The 12,557-nt window shown below is 42.7% G+C and overlaps 1 pseudogene; it reads left to right on the top strand.

Annotated features, from left to right (window-relative positions):
* The first annotated feature begins 8,298 nt into the window (after positions 1–8,298).
* On the top strand, positions 8,299–11,099 carry LOC139002657 (WD repeat and coiled-coil-containing protein-like; annotated as a pseudogene).
* Positions 11,100–12,557: the final 1,458 nt, after the last annotated feature.

Here is a 12,557-nt window from a genome sequence, read left to right as displayed (position 1 = left end):
ACTACCAAAAAAAAAAAAAATTCAGAGTGAATGGGGTTACAACACAATATTTTTCTAGTCCGGAATTTTTTTATTAATAATCGGTGCTGCCGGGTCATGCATGCTGCAACTCTTAACATTTTCCTTATTTGGTTATGCTTTTTGCAAAAAGGGCTACAGTTCACACTGCAGAGTATTAAGCTTTCTGGGTTTTTCCCACTGTGGCCCCAAAGAGTTAAAATCTTTTAATATAAATAGAGCATATTTATCATTCCTCGATAGTTAATTATAGAGTTTGGTACCTTTGTGCCTCAGGGAAGCCACGTGATATAACTGGTTATAGAATTTCAGGGTTAGGGTTTAGAGAAAGGAGAAAGCCATTGGAAAAACGATGGGCTCCATTAAGGAGACTAATGAATCTGGATGCAGAAATATGCCGGGAACTGGCATACACATGATTGTAGTAGAATTTATTTCCAGTATCATTACGGAAATAGTTTTTAAGTTATTCCATATACTGTATCAGGAGAGTTGAGGAGAGTGCTTCATAAAGCTTAAATGCTTTATTTTTGCTTACATAGAAAAACTCCAACTCCTGTGATGTGGGAGCTCAGTATTGTTGTTTGGGCACTTTTGAGAGTGTAAGGGAAACGTTCCCCCTGTCTTGATTTAAGTGTGACACAGGTCACAGAATTGTCACCTGCCGTTCTATGATTTTGATCGACTTCTTTTGTTTTTAAAAGCCATTCTGTGCTCTGGACTTGCATGAAAAGGTTATGATCACACCATTGTTAATGCTGGCTAACACCGAGCTATATTCGAGTGATCCTGCCTTGTGACAGTGGAATTTCTGATAGACAAACCACGGAACTTTGATTTTAAGCCGGGTCCAGCTCCGTTCCCTTGCCGGTCAACCTTATATCCCCACAGTCCAGCCTCCATGGGCTGAAGGTATGAAGGTCCGTCATTGGTACTGGAAATGGAGCCACCCTGTGATCGCTTCTTTATGACCCAGTCAAAGGCCAATGAGAAAACTTTAGGGTCTTTTGAAAAGAGTGTAAGAATGATTGAAGCAGTACAACAAGACTTCTCAGTATTTCTTTTTTATAAAACTTACATCCTCTCAAGTAAATTTTAGCCCTCATGAACAATCCCTAGAGGAAGATAGGGAAAAGCAAATATTTTTCCAGTTCTATTTAACTTTCTAAACAAAATAAACTCAATGAAAGGGAAGCTGGGGTTTTTGTTTTGTTTTGTTTTTTAGTGGAGATGACAGATGCTTCCCTGTATTAAATAGTCTAGTTAAGGGGTGGTCATATTTACCATGTATAGTGTTATGAGCAGTTAAATTTTATGGCTATATTTGTAAAACTGTTCTTTTATATTTCATGTCAAATTGAAAAATTTATTTCTTCACTATTGTACCTGTGGAAATACAAGCCATTTTACAGGAAAAACCTTCAAAAACTATTAAACGGATCTCAGTATGTTTCTGAGTGGTTGTCTTCAGACTCTGTGGCCATCCTGGGTTCATCAGGACATTCACTAGGAAACTAATACAAAAGCAGACTTGATTCTTGTATTTAAGCTTATTATTGTTTCATATTCCGCACAGTGCGGATATATTAAAATTTGGATACTGAAAGCCCTCTTAATTTTCTTATGAAAAAAAAACTTCATTGGTGCTTATATTACTATTTCTTGTGACATTACATCTCTGTCAAATAACTCTAACTTCTAGGAGATCTTAACCTGGCTTGTAGGATTAATGGATTTTCTTTCTGACCATTAAAGTTATATTGCTACTTTTGTGAAATCTTCATTCACATTTAACGACATAAGGATTATGTGTAAGCCTTCAGGCCTTAAACTGATGTCTTCCATAAGAAAATATATGTATTTATGGTAATTTTTTCCATCACGTTGATATTTAAAGAATCTTAGTATTGTTGAGACAGATTTTTCACTTCCACCAAAAGAAAATGCACATTTATGTGGGCTATTGTTTCATGTCATGCCATGAATTGTAAGATGTGTTATTATGGATGAAGATAGTTATAATTGTAAGAAGATGCATCCCATTCACAAGGGTACAGTATTCATGGGGAAAGAGCAGTGTTCTACAAATGGAGTTGGGACAACTAAATATCCACATGCAAAAGCATGAAGTTGGACACCTACCTTACACAGTATACAAAAATTAACTCACACTGGATCAAAGGGCAAACACTGCATAATTCTTAGAAGAAAACAGAGTAAATCTTTGTGGCCTTGGGTTAGTCGATTTCTTAAATACAACACCAAAACCTACAACCAACAAAAGAAAAAGATAAATTTGAATTCATCAAATTTGAAGTGTTTTGTGCATCAAAGGACACAAAGTAAAAAGACATCCACAAAATGGGAGAAGATATTTGTAAATCATATGCCTGATAAGGGAGTTGTATCCAAAATATGTGAAGAATTCATAATTCATCAATGAAAAGCCCAGTTTAAAAATGATGAAAACATTTGGATATTTTTCCAAAGAAAATATGCAAATGACTAATAATCACATAAAAAGATTCAATATCGTTAGCCATTAGGGAACTACAAACCATGAGTTATCACATTATAGCCACTATGATGGCTAAAATAAAAAAGTAACAAGTATTGGCAGTTTGTCGAACCTTACACTGTTGGTGGGATTATAAAACCATACAATTGCCTTGGAACATGCAGGTTGGCAGTTCCGCAAAAGGTAAAATATACAGCTACCATGTGACAGCATTTTCACTCCAAGGTATATAACCAAAAGAATTAAAATTATGTTGACACAAAATTTATCCATGAATGTTCATAACAGTATAGTTACTAAAAAGTAGAAATGACCCAAAAGTCCATCAACTAATGAATGGATAGATAAAATGTCATGTATCTATACAATAGAATATTGTGTGGCTATGAAAATTAATGAACTGATACATAGTATTACAACATTCATGAACTTGGGAACATGCTAAGTGAAAGAAGCCAGACACAAAAGGTCCTATTCAGTATGTCAGAAATAAACATCTCACAACACCTGATTAAACATCCTGGGTACGGTTAAGACACTCCCATAACCACCAGCAAGAGCACTGAGGACTAGTAAGCAAAGAAAAAATATACTCTCACAATTGAAGTGCAAGTGAAAAGATGGGAAGAAGAAAACCTTTGAAAACAATATGTTGACAATTTATTATTCATTTTCTTTATCTATTTGTGTTTAGAAAATAAATTACCTAAGTCTCAGCAGATACATATTGGAACTGTGGAATTTCTGTAGGAATAAATGTCCGTGTGCTCTCAGGTACTTGCCAGAGTTAAGAGTAGCAAAAATCATCTTCAATATAACCTTTAACAATTCATCAGGTAGTTTAATGTCATCAAAATAAGTTTGAACAAACTTGGACCAGTCCTCTTTTTTTGCATTTTCTCCTTTTTATTTCAATAACCTTTTAAGTGATTTCTCTTGTTTTTACTGCCTAATTGGAAAACACCCAGCCCTTGGGTCAGAGAAAAGCCAACTTATAACAGCTTTGGGGAGTAGAGAGTGAAGGGGGCAGACTGGTGAGGAAAAGGGCAGACCTGTAAGTAACTGCAGTGCTCACTCCCAGAGGTGCAGCATCCACAGCGACCTTTCCAGGGACAAGATGGACAGCACAGCCCCGCAGTACAATCTGCCCGGAGAGTCTGTACTGAAAGGAGGGGAAGTGATTCATAGGCCGAGAAAGACCTGGACAAAAGCAGCCACTTCTGGAGGAATCATTTGTGCTAAAGCAATGAACACTTCCCGGAGAGCCATTGCAGGAGGCAGATGTTTAGATATTACACATCTGCTTTGTGTTTCTATCAGGCCTTCCGCCTGAGAGCTGCAGGACGTAACACGAACATAAACTAATAAATTAAGCCTCATGGCACTTCTGCGTGATCGATAGATGTAACAGCCATTTCGTAGTGCAGGAAGGGCAGCCTCTGCTCACAGGTGCTCAAGTCATTTACCCAAAGGAAACCATGGCAGACTCTTCCAAAATGGAGTGTCGGTTCTCCCCACGCTCGATCAATGTGCTTTCTCACTTGGCAGGTCGGCAGTTTCAACAGCATGTTTTCTTCGGTGGGACACTTGGCGACGATGAAGGGGGTGTAATGTATACCCTGGTTTCCGTGATTCGTTCCAAGAGATCCATCTTCAACATAACTGGGAGTTGGTTTGAAAATAATAAGCCTTGGATCAAAGCCTTAACTCCATTCTCTCTGGTTTGCCCAGGAATTAATCTGTTTGCTAATGCTGGTCTCCGCTGGTCTGACCGTGGCCTTTAGCACTGCAGTTACGTGCTCATGTTTTGCTTAATCCGATTATGCAAAGAACTTAAAATATTACAGGGATATCAAACAACCACAACCAGTCTGTGTAGGCATTAGTGTAATTATTTGTTTTGTTATTTTAAGTCCTGAAAAGCTCATGAAATTGCCTTTGAAAATAGGGTGTGACATCTTGACAACAGGCAATGCCTAGCCCTTGAAGGAATCTAACTGGCTTGGTCACACTTCACTGTGTAGGCGCCTACATCCTACTCCTCTCCATTATCACAACCTGTTCTAAGTGGTGGCGTCTCTGTCCTCTTTCTCTTCCATAACCCACATAATTTCAGTAGAATAAGTCAGAAGGAAACAGAGCAAGGAAGTCAGAAAACCCCGTAGCTTCTAGTCCCTTTTAGAAAGAAAACGGCCACCTCCCTTTCAGAAAGATAGGATGATTCTACCTCGATACATGTTTTCAAACTTCTCAGAGAGTAGCCAGCTTACCTCGAAGTCACTGGTGCTCTTAATTCCCATGTGCTCTCTCTCTTCTACAGCAAGAAAGAGGAGCTTCTTTTTTCATAAAGCAGGGAGGGCATCATTTACTTGCCACTGGTTGCCATTCAGTCTCCAGACCCTGTCCTGTGCCCGCTTTGCATCCTCAACCCGCTTGCACCCTGTTGTCTCCCAGGCCCTCCCAACACCCCAAATGCTGGCACTGACTGAGCAGTGGTGGGGTGACCTGGCCTTGAGGTGGCAGAGCCGGGAGGGACCGCACCTCCTGGTTTCCGCCGTGGGCGGGGAGCCCTGGGACCTGGGTGGATGGGATGTAAGCCCCAGCGCCTGGGACTGGTCGTTCTGTAGAAATTCTGTCACACGTGCCCCAGTCATCTCCACAAGGAGCGGGTGCTTATCCACATGGGGGGACTGCAGGTGTTCGGAAGAGGGGGTCAGTGAATGGCCATAACTTAGGAGAAGAAAAAAAACCCCTAAGTGATTCTGATACTGTATCTGGGAGGCCGGTTAAAATCCTCCCCCTCGTAGACTATGTAGCTTTTGAAAAGCATATTTTGTCCTAGAGTTTCTGACTGGTGTGGGTGGAACACCAGGGTGGCGAGTGGGGGCAGGGGGAGAGTGTGTGTGTGTGTGAAGGACAAGTCAGCAGAAAAAGCACGAGGTCAACCAGCCACCTAAGCCTGCACTTCCGGCCTCCACCATTTTCTCAGAACTCTCTTGTGTGTCCTCTCTTGTGTGTCGAGGTTGATAAACTTAAAGGAAGAACTAAAGATCTTGTGAGAGAAGAGAAACCACCCCGAAGTGCTCTGCTGTGGGAATGAGATCATTTCTCAGCGTGGGGCTCTGTGGTTTGACCTTGGGAGCCTGGGTCCTAGGCCATCCAATGCTCGTTTGTCTCACTTGAAGAATAAGCCTGGAGTTGGCTGAAGGACCGTTCCTGCTGCTCACACCCTCATTATTAAGGTTTTTAGGGGCGGAAACAGCCTTTTCCTTGGGAGTTTGTATTGCAACCTTTGAAGCAACCATAACAAAAACCCAGAGTGCATGAAATCATTCTTTCTGAGCTTCCAGAGAATTCGTGTTTTGTGACAGAAAAGGAAATACTTTCCTACTCATTGGAGCCCCTGCTAGACTAAAAGTTGGCAGGATTGAATGGTTTTGTGACAACAGGAAAATTTATGGCTACAAATTTAATTAGGATCCTCACTTGGAACTGTCCACAAAATGAAAAGGCAAACAAGGGGATGGGAGGAAATATTTGCAAATCATATGTGATCAGAGGTTAATATTCAAAGAACTTGCATAATGCAATAGCCATAAAACAAACAATCCAATTAAAAAGGGGGCAGAGGAACGGAACCAGCCGTGGGCAAACTACGGCCCGCGGGCCGGATCCGGCCCATTTGAAATGAATAAAACTAAAAAAAAAAAAAAAAGACCGTACCCTTTTATGTAATGATGTTTACTTTGAATTTATATTAGTTCACACAAACACTCCATCCATGCTTTTGTTCCGGCCCTCCGGTCCAGTTTAAGAACCCATTGTGGCCCTCAAGTCAAAAAAGTTTGCCCATCCCTGGAATAGACCCTTTTTCCAAAGAAGACATACAAATGGCCTATATATATACATATATATGTATATATATAACTATATATATGTATATATGCATAGTTCCTATATATCATACATATAACTTTTTAAAAAAATCTTGATAAGTATATTCTAATTGAGTTAAAATATGTGTCACATGAAGTTTGCCATTGTAGTCATGTTTAAGTGTACAATTCAATGTCATTAAGTACATTCACATGTTGTGTAACCATCAAGCTAATTTCAGCTAAGTTTTTCCTCTGGTGAATGTGGTCGGAAGGAACTGGAGGTAATTCTGTGGAATCCAGGATGGAAAGTGATCCGTTGGGTGGCAGCATGTCACTGGGTGGCAGCTGTTCCCAGTACTATGGGAACAAGCAAGCCGTTGGTGTCTCAGACCTGTGAGATTAGACGGTCACACCCTGTCCTTCCCCAAGGCTGTGTGTGGCACCCCAAAAGTGCTGTTCTGACTGTGTCAACTACACATGATGCCTCCATCTTCCCAAATGTTCACTGTGATAGCTCCCGGGTAAAAATGGACAGCAACACCGGGCCTGTCGTGCATGTTGGACCCACGATGGCCAGAGGCTGGAGGTGGCAGTAGGCAGCAGCCTGTATTCTTATGTTAGGAGCCATGTTTTTGTGGTAACAAAAGCCAAGATGCCTGCTGCACCTTTTCATGCCCCGTGGTAGCAGCAGCACATGTATTTCATACAGCTGCATGGCTTTTGTTACCACCGTGGCTTATGAGCACGTAGCTGTTGGTTTGTGTTGCAAAGCAGACTATCCCAAGCCCTTTGGTTCCAGTGTGGCCCATTAACCTCGCATTGAGGCCTCTTTCCAGCTCCAATTGGTTGTTTCATAAATAACTGCCCAGTGCAAAATTAGGAAATTAAGTAAATTCCTCTTAGGAGGCAACTCCTACTAAATGAAATGGTCTCCAATGTAACTCCAGTAAAACTGCAATTGTCCTGATCATTAAGAAATTATTTATTGTATTTGCCAATGTGTTGTCTGCAACTCCATTGCAGACACATTCATCACTTTTTATTTTTCATTGGTTTCAGAGAGGAAGGGAAAGAGGTAGAAACATCAATAATGAGAGAGAATCATTGATTGGCTGCCTCCTGCACGCCCCCTATTGGGTGGAGAGCATCGAGCCCACAACCCAGGCAATGTGCCCTTGGCCGGAATCAAACCTGGGACCCTTTAGTCCATAGGCCAACGTTCTATCCACTGAGCCAAACAGGCTAGGGCTTTATTTTTTTAATTTATTTTTATTGATTTCAGAGAGAAAGGGAGAGGAAGAGAGAGATAGAAACAATAAGATGAGAGAGGATAATTGATTGGCTGCCTCCTGCATGCCCCCTGCTGGGGATTGAGCCCATAATTCAGGCATGTGCCCTTGACCAGAATCGAACCCGGGACCCTTCAGTCCACAGGCCTAAGCTCTATCCACTGAACAAAAACAGCTAGGGCTTCGTCACTCTTAACATCTCTAAGAAGAGAACCTCTTTCTGGCACACCTTTTTTCACAATTCTAATGTCACCGACTTTGCAAAAGAGCCACATCCCCCAGTATTCCTGGGCCGGGGAGAAGTTGCCTCCATGCAAATAAAAGAACACGGGAGCGACACTATTGATAACTGCCACACAATTGATTCCATTGTTGGAAACATTTGGAATTTTAAAAGCTAAATAGTTTAGATCCCTGCAGTTAATTATGTCATTTAGATTCGTTTTTCACATTTCCTGACCACACAAGACAAATTATGCCAAGTAAATTGATTTATGAGACCTTCGCTCACCTACCAGAGGCCTTGGAGTCGATGCTTCCAGTACCCACTGCAGATTTTGGATCCACGTTAAATAAATAACCTTCATCAGAAAGGATGAAGTTGGGAAAAGGGAAACTTCTCAGGAGCAGGCTGAATGCCTTGTATCAAGCAATACACCCAATTCACGGCCTTGCCTGGACGATGGGAAGCAGGTAGTCCTGACTGATGTACAGCTTCAGAGTGGAGAGGCCAAGTTTGGGCATTCAAAGGTCACTGGACAACTTGAGCATGTGTATGGGGTGTCCTGGGCCCCAGCTGGTACAGCTGGCATGCCCTCTCTGCTCGCTGTCCAGCACAAGCAGCATGTCGCTGGGTGGCAGCATGTCACTGGGTGGCAGCTGTTCCCAGTACTATGGAAACAAGCAAGCCGTTGGTGTCTCAGACCTGTGAGATTAGATGGTCACACCCTGTCCTTTCCCAAGGCTGTGTGTGGCACCCAAAAAGTGCTGTTCTGACTGTGTCAACTACACATGATGCCTCCATCTTCCCAAATGTTCACTGTGATAGCTCCCGGGTAAAAATGGACAGCAACACCGGGCCTGTTGTGCATGTTGGACCCACGATGGCCAGAGGCTGGAGGTGGCAGTACGCAGCAGCCTGTATTCTTATGTTAGGAGCCGTGCTTAGAAGACTCTTCATAGGTGCTCCTCCTGCCCAGTGTTTGATGTGGTCAGCGATGTGCGCTCCATCGGAGCCACTGTGGACTCACAGGTCGTCAATGCCACCGAACTTCCAATAGACAAGATTTGTGGCTTAAGTGCATCTGAAACGTTTGACGTTCCACCCAGTAGTGAATTCACTTGTCTGTCTACCTCACCAGTTACTGATGAGATGCCCTCTGTGGATAAAGGGACAGCCTCTTATGGAACAAATTCCGACACATCAGTTTCTCCATTTTCTTCCTGTTCGGAGCCTCTGGATCTAACTCATATACATGTCAGTAGATCTAAGTCTGAGGGTAATGCCCTTATTTGTCTAAGAAAAAAAGACCACTTGGCAGGAACTGACCTGGGTTCTTCACATTTGGTCCTTGTGACCTTTGAGAAAGAGGTGACCTGGACCAAAAGAGTCACCATTCCAGACATCTGGCTCCTGCTCTCATAGCATTTAATCTTAAAGCAAAGGTTGTGGCAGTGGCTTCCAATACTTATAATTTTTATCTAGTCTGTCAATCCATCATTTATGCCAAACATCCAGCAAATTCAATTAGAGAGTAGTGAGAGACCAAAAGGTATCTGTTTCTTGAGGGATAACTTATTAATTTTGATAGGAAAACAAAAATCCACTGATTCAACACTTCTTCCTTCTTCAAAGCCTGATGAGTGTATCATCCGCTTGATCTTTAGAGAAGTAATGTTGAAAGAGGAATTTCCGGTAACAGTGAGTGAAAACCAGAGTGGCTACTCTACTTTCAGTGCTCTGTTAAATAAAGCAGAGAGGAAAAAGCTAATTGAAAGTCTCTCCCCAGATATTTGTCATCAAAACAGAAGGCTCTTGTTAACAGCCAATAGCAGTAGTCAAGGTGGAAGGCCTGGAAGGCCCTTTAATAAAGAAATCAAAAGCCTTCCATCCAGTGTCTGTGATGACCCCAACAGCCCTGGACACTCCAGATGCCCGGCCTGTTAACCGGTCAGCAGCACACCAGACTACACCAGCTCCCCGTCTCCGTCTTCCATACCTTTCACTGTGATAGCTCCCGAGTAAAAACAGACAGCAACACCCAGGGCCTATTCATTGTGCATGTTGGACCCATGTACAATGGGGAAAGGAAACTTATCCGCTCTCTAAGGAACTGGGAATTGTATCTGGGAAACTGATTGAAATACAGCGATGTCTTTCTGAACTCACAGACTCCCTACGTAATGGAAAGAAATCCTCTCCAGTGGCTCCACGCTCTCAGGATCTGCCTCACGTCTACCTCTCTTACCAGAAACACTATGTAACATCTATTGTTGAAACAAAAAAAAAAGAGAGAGACATGCTTCTCTGCTGTGGCAAACTAAGGCTCAGTACAGGTCAGCAGACTTTCAGCCTCACTCTTACTGAAATGCTGCGTGACTCCCGCTGGATCCTTCTCTCTGCTGATAGGGAAGGCTTCATCCCATTCACTTTGCAGCCACACAGGAAAGAGTCATAAGAGATGCGGCAGCTACAGGTCAAATATCTTCAGAGACTTTGTCTCTCTCTCGACATCTTTAGAGACCCAACAGCCCAAAGTTTAGATGCCACCAGCTATTTTAACCATCGAGGCAATAGGACCTGAGACTTGTTTGTAGAGCAAGCATGTCAAACTCAAAGGCTAACATGGGCCAAATAAACATGTGGCCCATGGCCCGAGAGTTTGACATGCTCATTGTAGAGTATTTGCTGTGTAGTTTTTCAGATGAGACCATTACAGACTGTGGACTCTCCCCACTGCATGGTGGCACGGAAGTGAAGCCCTTTCTGTGGTTGGCTCAGCCACTTTCCCCGCCTTCCCCCAGGCTGAGGCTCACCCTCAGAGCTCAGAGCGTAGTCTCAGAAATTGGTCATGAGGTGTGGTTTCCTCTGAGGGTGGGATTCCCAGAACAAGGGAATATAATGGTGCCCTAAGGATTGTGCTGTATGGTTTCTCTGAGGCTTTCTGTCCCTAGCCCAGAGCTGTAGTAAAGCTGTCTCAGAAGCTCTTAAAAGATACTTAAAGCTGTCTCAGATCAGCACTGTCACAGATCCTTCTCTTGGCTTAAAGATGAAGGTAAGGAGTGCATACCTTCCAGCATATTCTTTTTAGCCCAAACCAGCAGGCATCTTCAGAGCTCAAAGGAAGATCAAAACCCATTGACTGCTATCCCCAGGGCTCCCTGAACAGGAATTAGTTATCCTGTGGGCTGGACCTCCCAGAATTTACACCTAACCCTATCGCTTTGCTTTCTTAGAAAATCCTAGCTGACTAAGGTCCAAATACTCCTAAAAATGGCCTTGGGCAAATTTCAAATGACATTTCAGTGTTTTGACCCTTCTAGACCCCACTTGGGTTTATGCTGGTGTTACTAGTACAATGCCAAGAATGGGCGAGGTCTAAGGCATGGTTTCCTGCTCTTGCCTCTCCTGATTTTCTCTCTGAAACTTTCCCCCCAGTTTTGGGATTATAAGAAATACCCTATTTTTCCTCCTCATAATCAACTCTTTTTTAAAAAGTATGTTTTTATTGTTTTTAGAGAGAGAGGAGGGGACAGGTAGAGAGAGACAGAAACATCAATGAGAGAAACATCAACATGGATTGGTTGCCTCCTGCACGCCCCCTGCTGTGGATGTGCCCTGACTGGAATCCAACCATGACCTCTTAGTGCATGGGTCAACACCCAACCACAGAGCCACACCGGCCAGGCTCAACTCTTAAATTGTAACTTTAATTTTGGTATTTTTCTTTTCTTTTCAGTCAAGTCTTAGAGACCAGCATAAGAGTCTGTGAGAGAAAACATTTCAGAAAGTTGGAAATTTCACTGAATCTGGGGTAGTTCTAAAAAGTACCAGTTATTATAAATAAGGGCTAAAGGGCCAGCTTACTATAGTGGAAAGAGCCCTAATCCCAACTCTAGGTAGACACAGCACTTCTCACTGCCTTCAAACACAGTTATAAATTTCATTTACGGCAGAATAACCAATCGGTCTGTGTGGCTAATCAGCACACTTGCAGATCCATTGTTTCAGCCATAGAAGCTTCATTAGCCCATACTAGTAGTCATTTTTTCCCATTTCCTTAAAAATCATCTGGAAAGAAATATTTTGCACCCTTGGGGACTCCTGTTTGTCTGTTATAGTTTATGAAAATGGAGCTGGGATAGGAAAGAAGCAAGGGCCCATTTTGTGGTTCAGATGCATTAGGGAGTTGGTGGGATCATGGAAGTGGAAGCCACGGGTCTGTGCTCAGTTGCCTGAGAGCAGTGGCTGAGGTCTGAGGCCTGGCTACGTTTTCCGGGTGGGATGAAAGCACACTACTGTGAAGCCTAAAGAGGGGGCTGGGGGATCCTGTAATAAGTTGAAGGTGGGTGCCTCAATGTACATGTTATAATTAGTATTTCACTGGCCAGTTTTCAATAAAATCTCTCATGGTTGGTGCACAAAAATAGATTTATGATCCATCAGGTTTTTTTTGTGTGTTTTTCAAAATGTATTTTTATTTATTTCAGAGAGGAAGAGAGAGGGATAGAGAGAGAGAAAAACATCAATGATGAGAGAGAATCATTGATCAGCTGCCTCCTGTACGCCCCCCTACTGGGGGTCAAGCCCACAACCCAGTTATGTGCTCTTGACCTGAATCGAACCTGGGACCT

The sequence above is a fragment of the Myotis yumanensis genome, unplaced genomic scaffold (assembly GCF_028538775.1).
Source record: "Myotis yumanensis isolate MYYU_CA2020_CCGP unplaced genomic scaffold, mMyoYum1.0.hap1 SCAF_1, whole genome shotgun sequence".
Taxonomy (NCBI): Eukaryota; Metazoa; Chordata; class Mammalia; order Chiroptera; family Vespertilionidae; genus Myotis; species Myotis yumanensis.
This window is presented reverse-complemented; position numbering and strand designations above follow the sequence as displayed.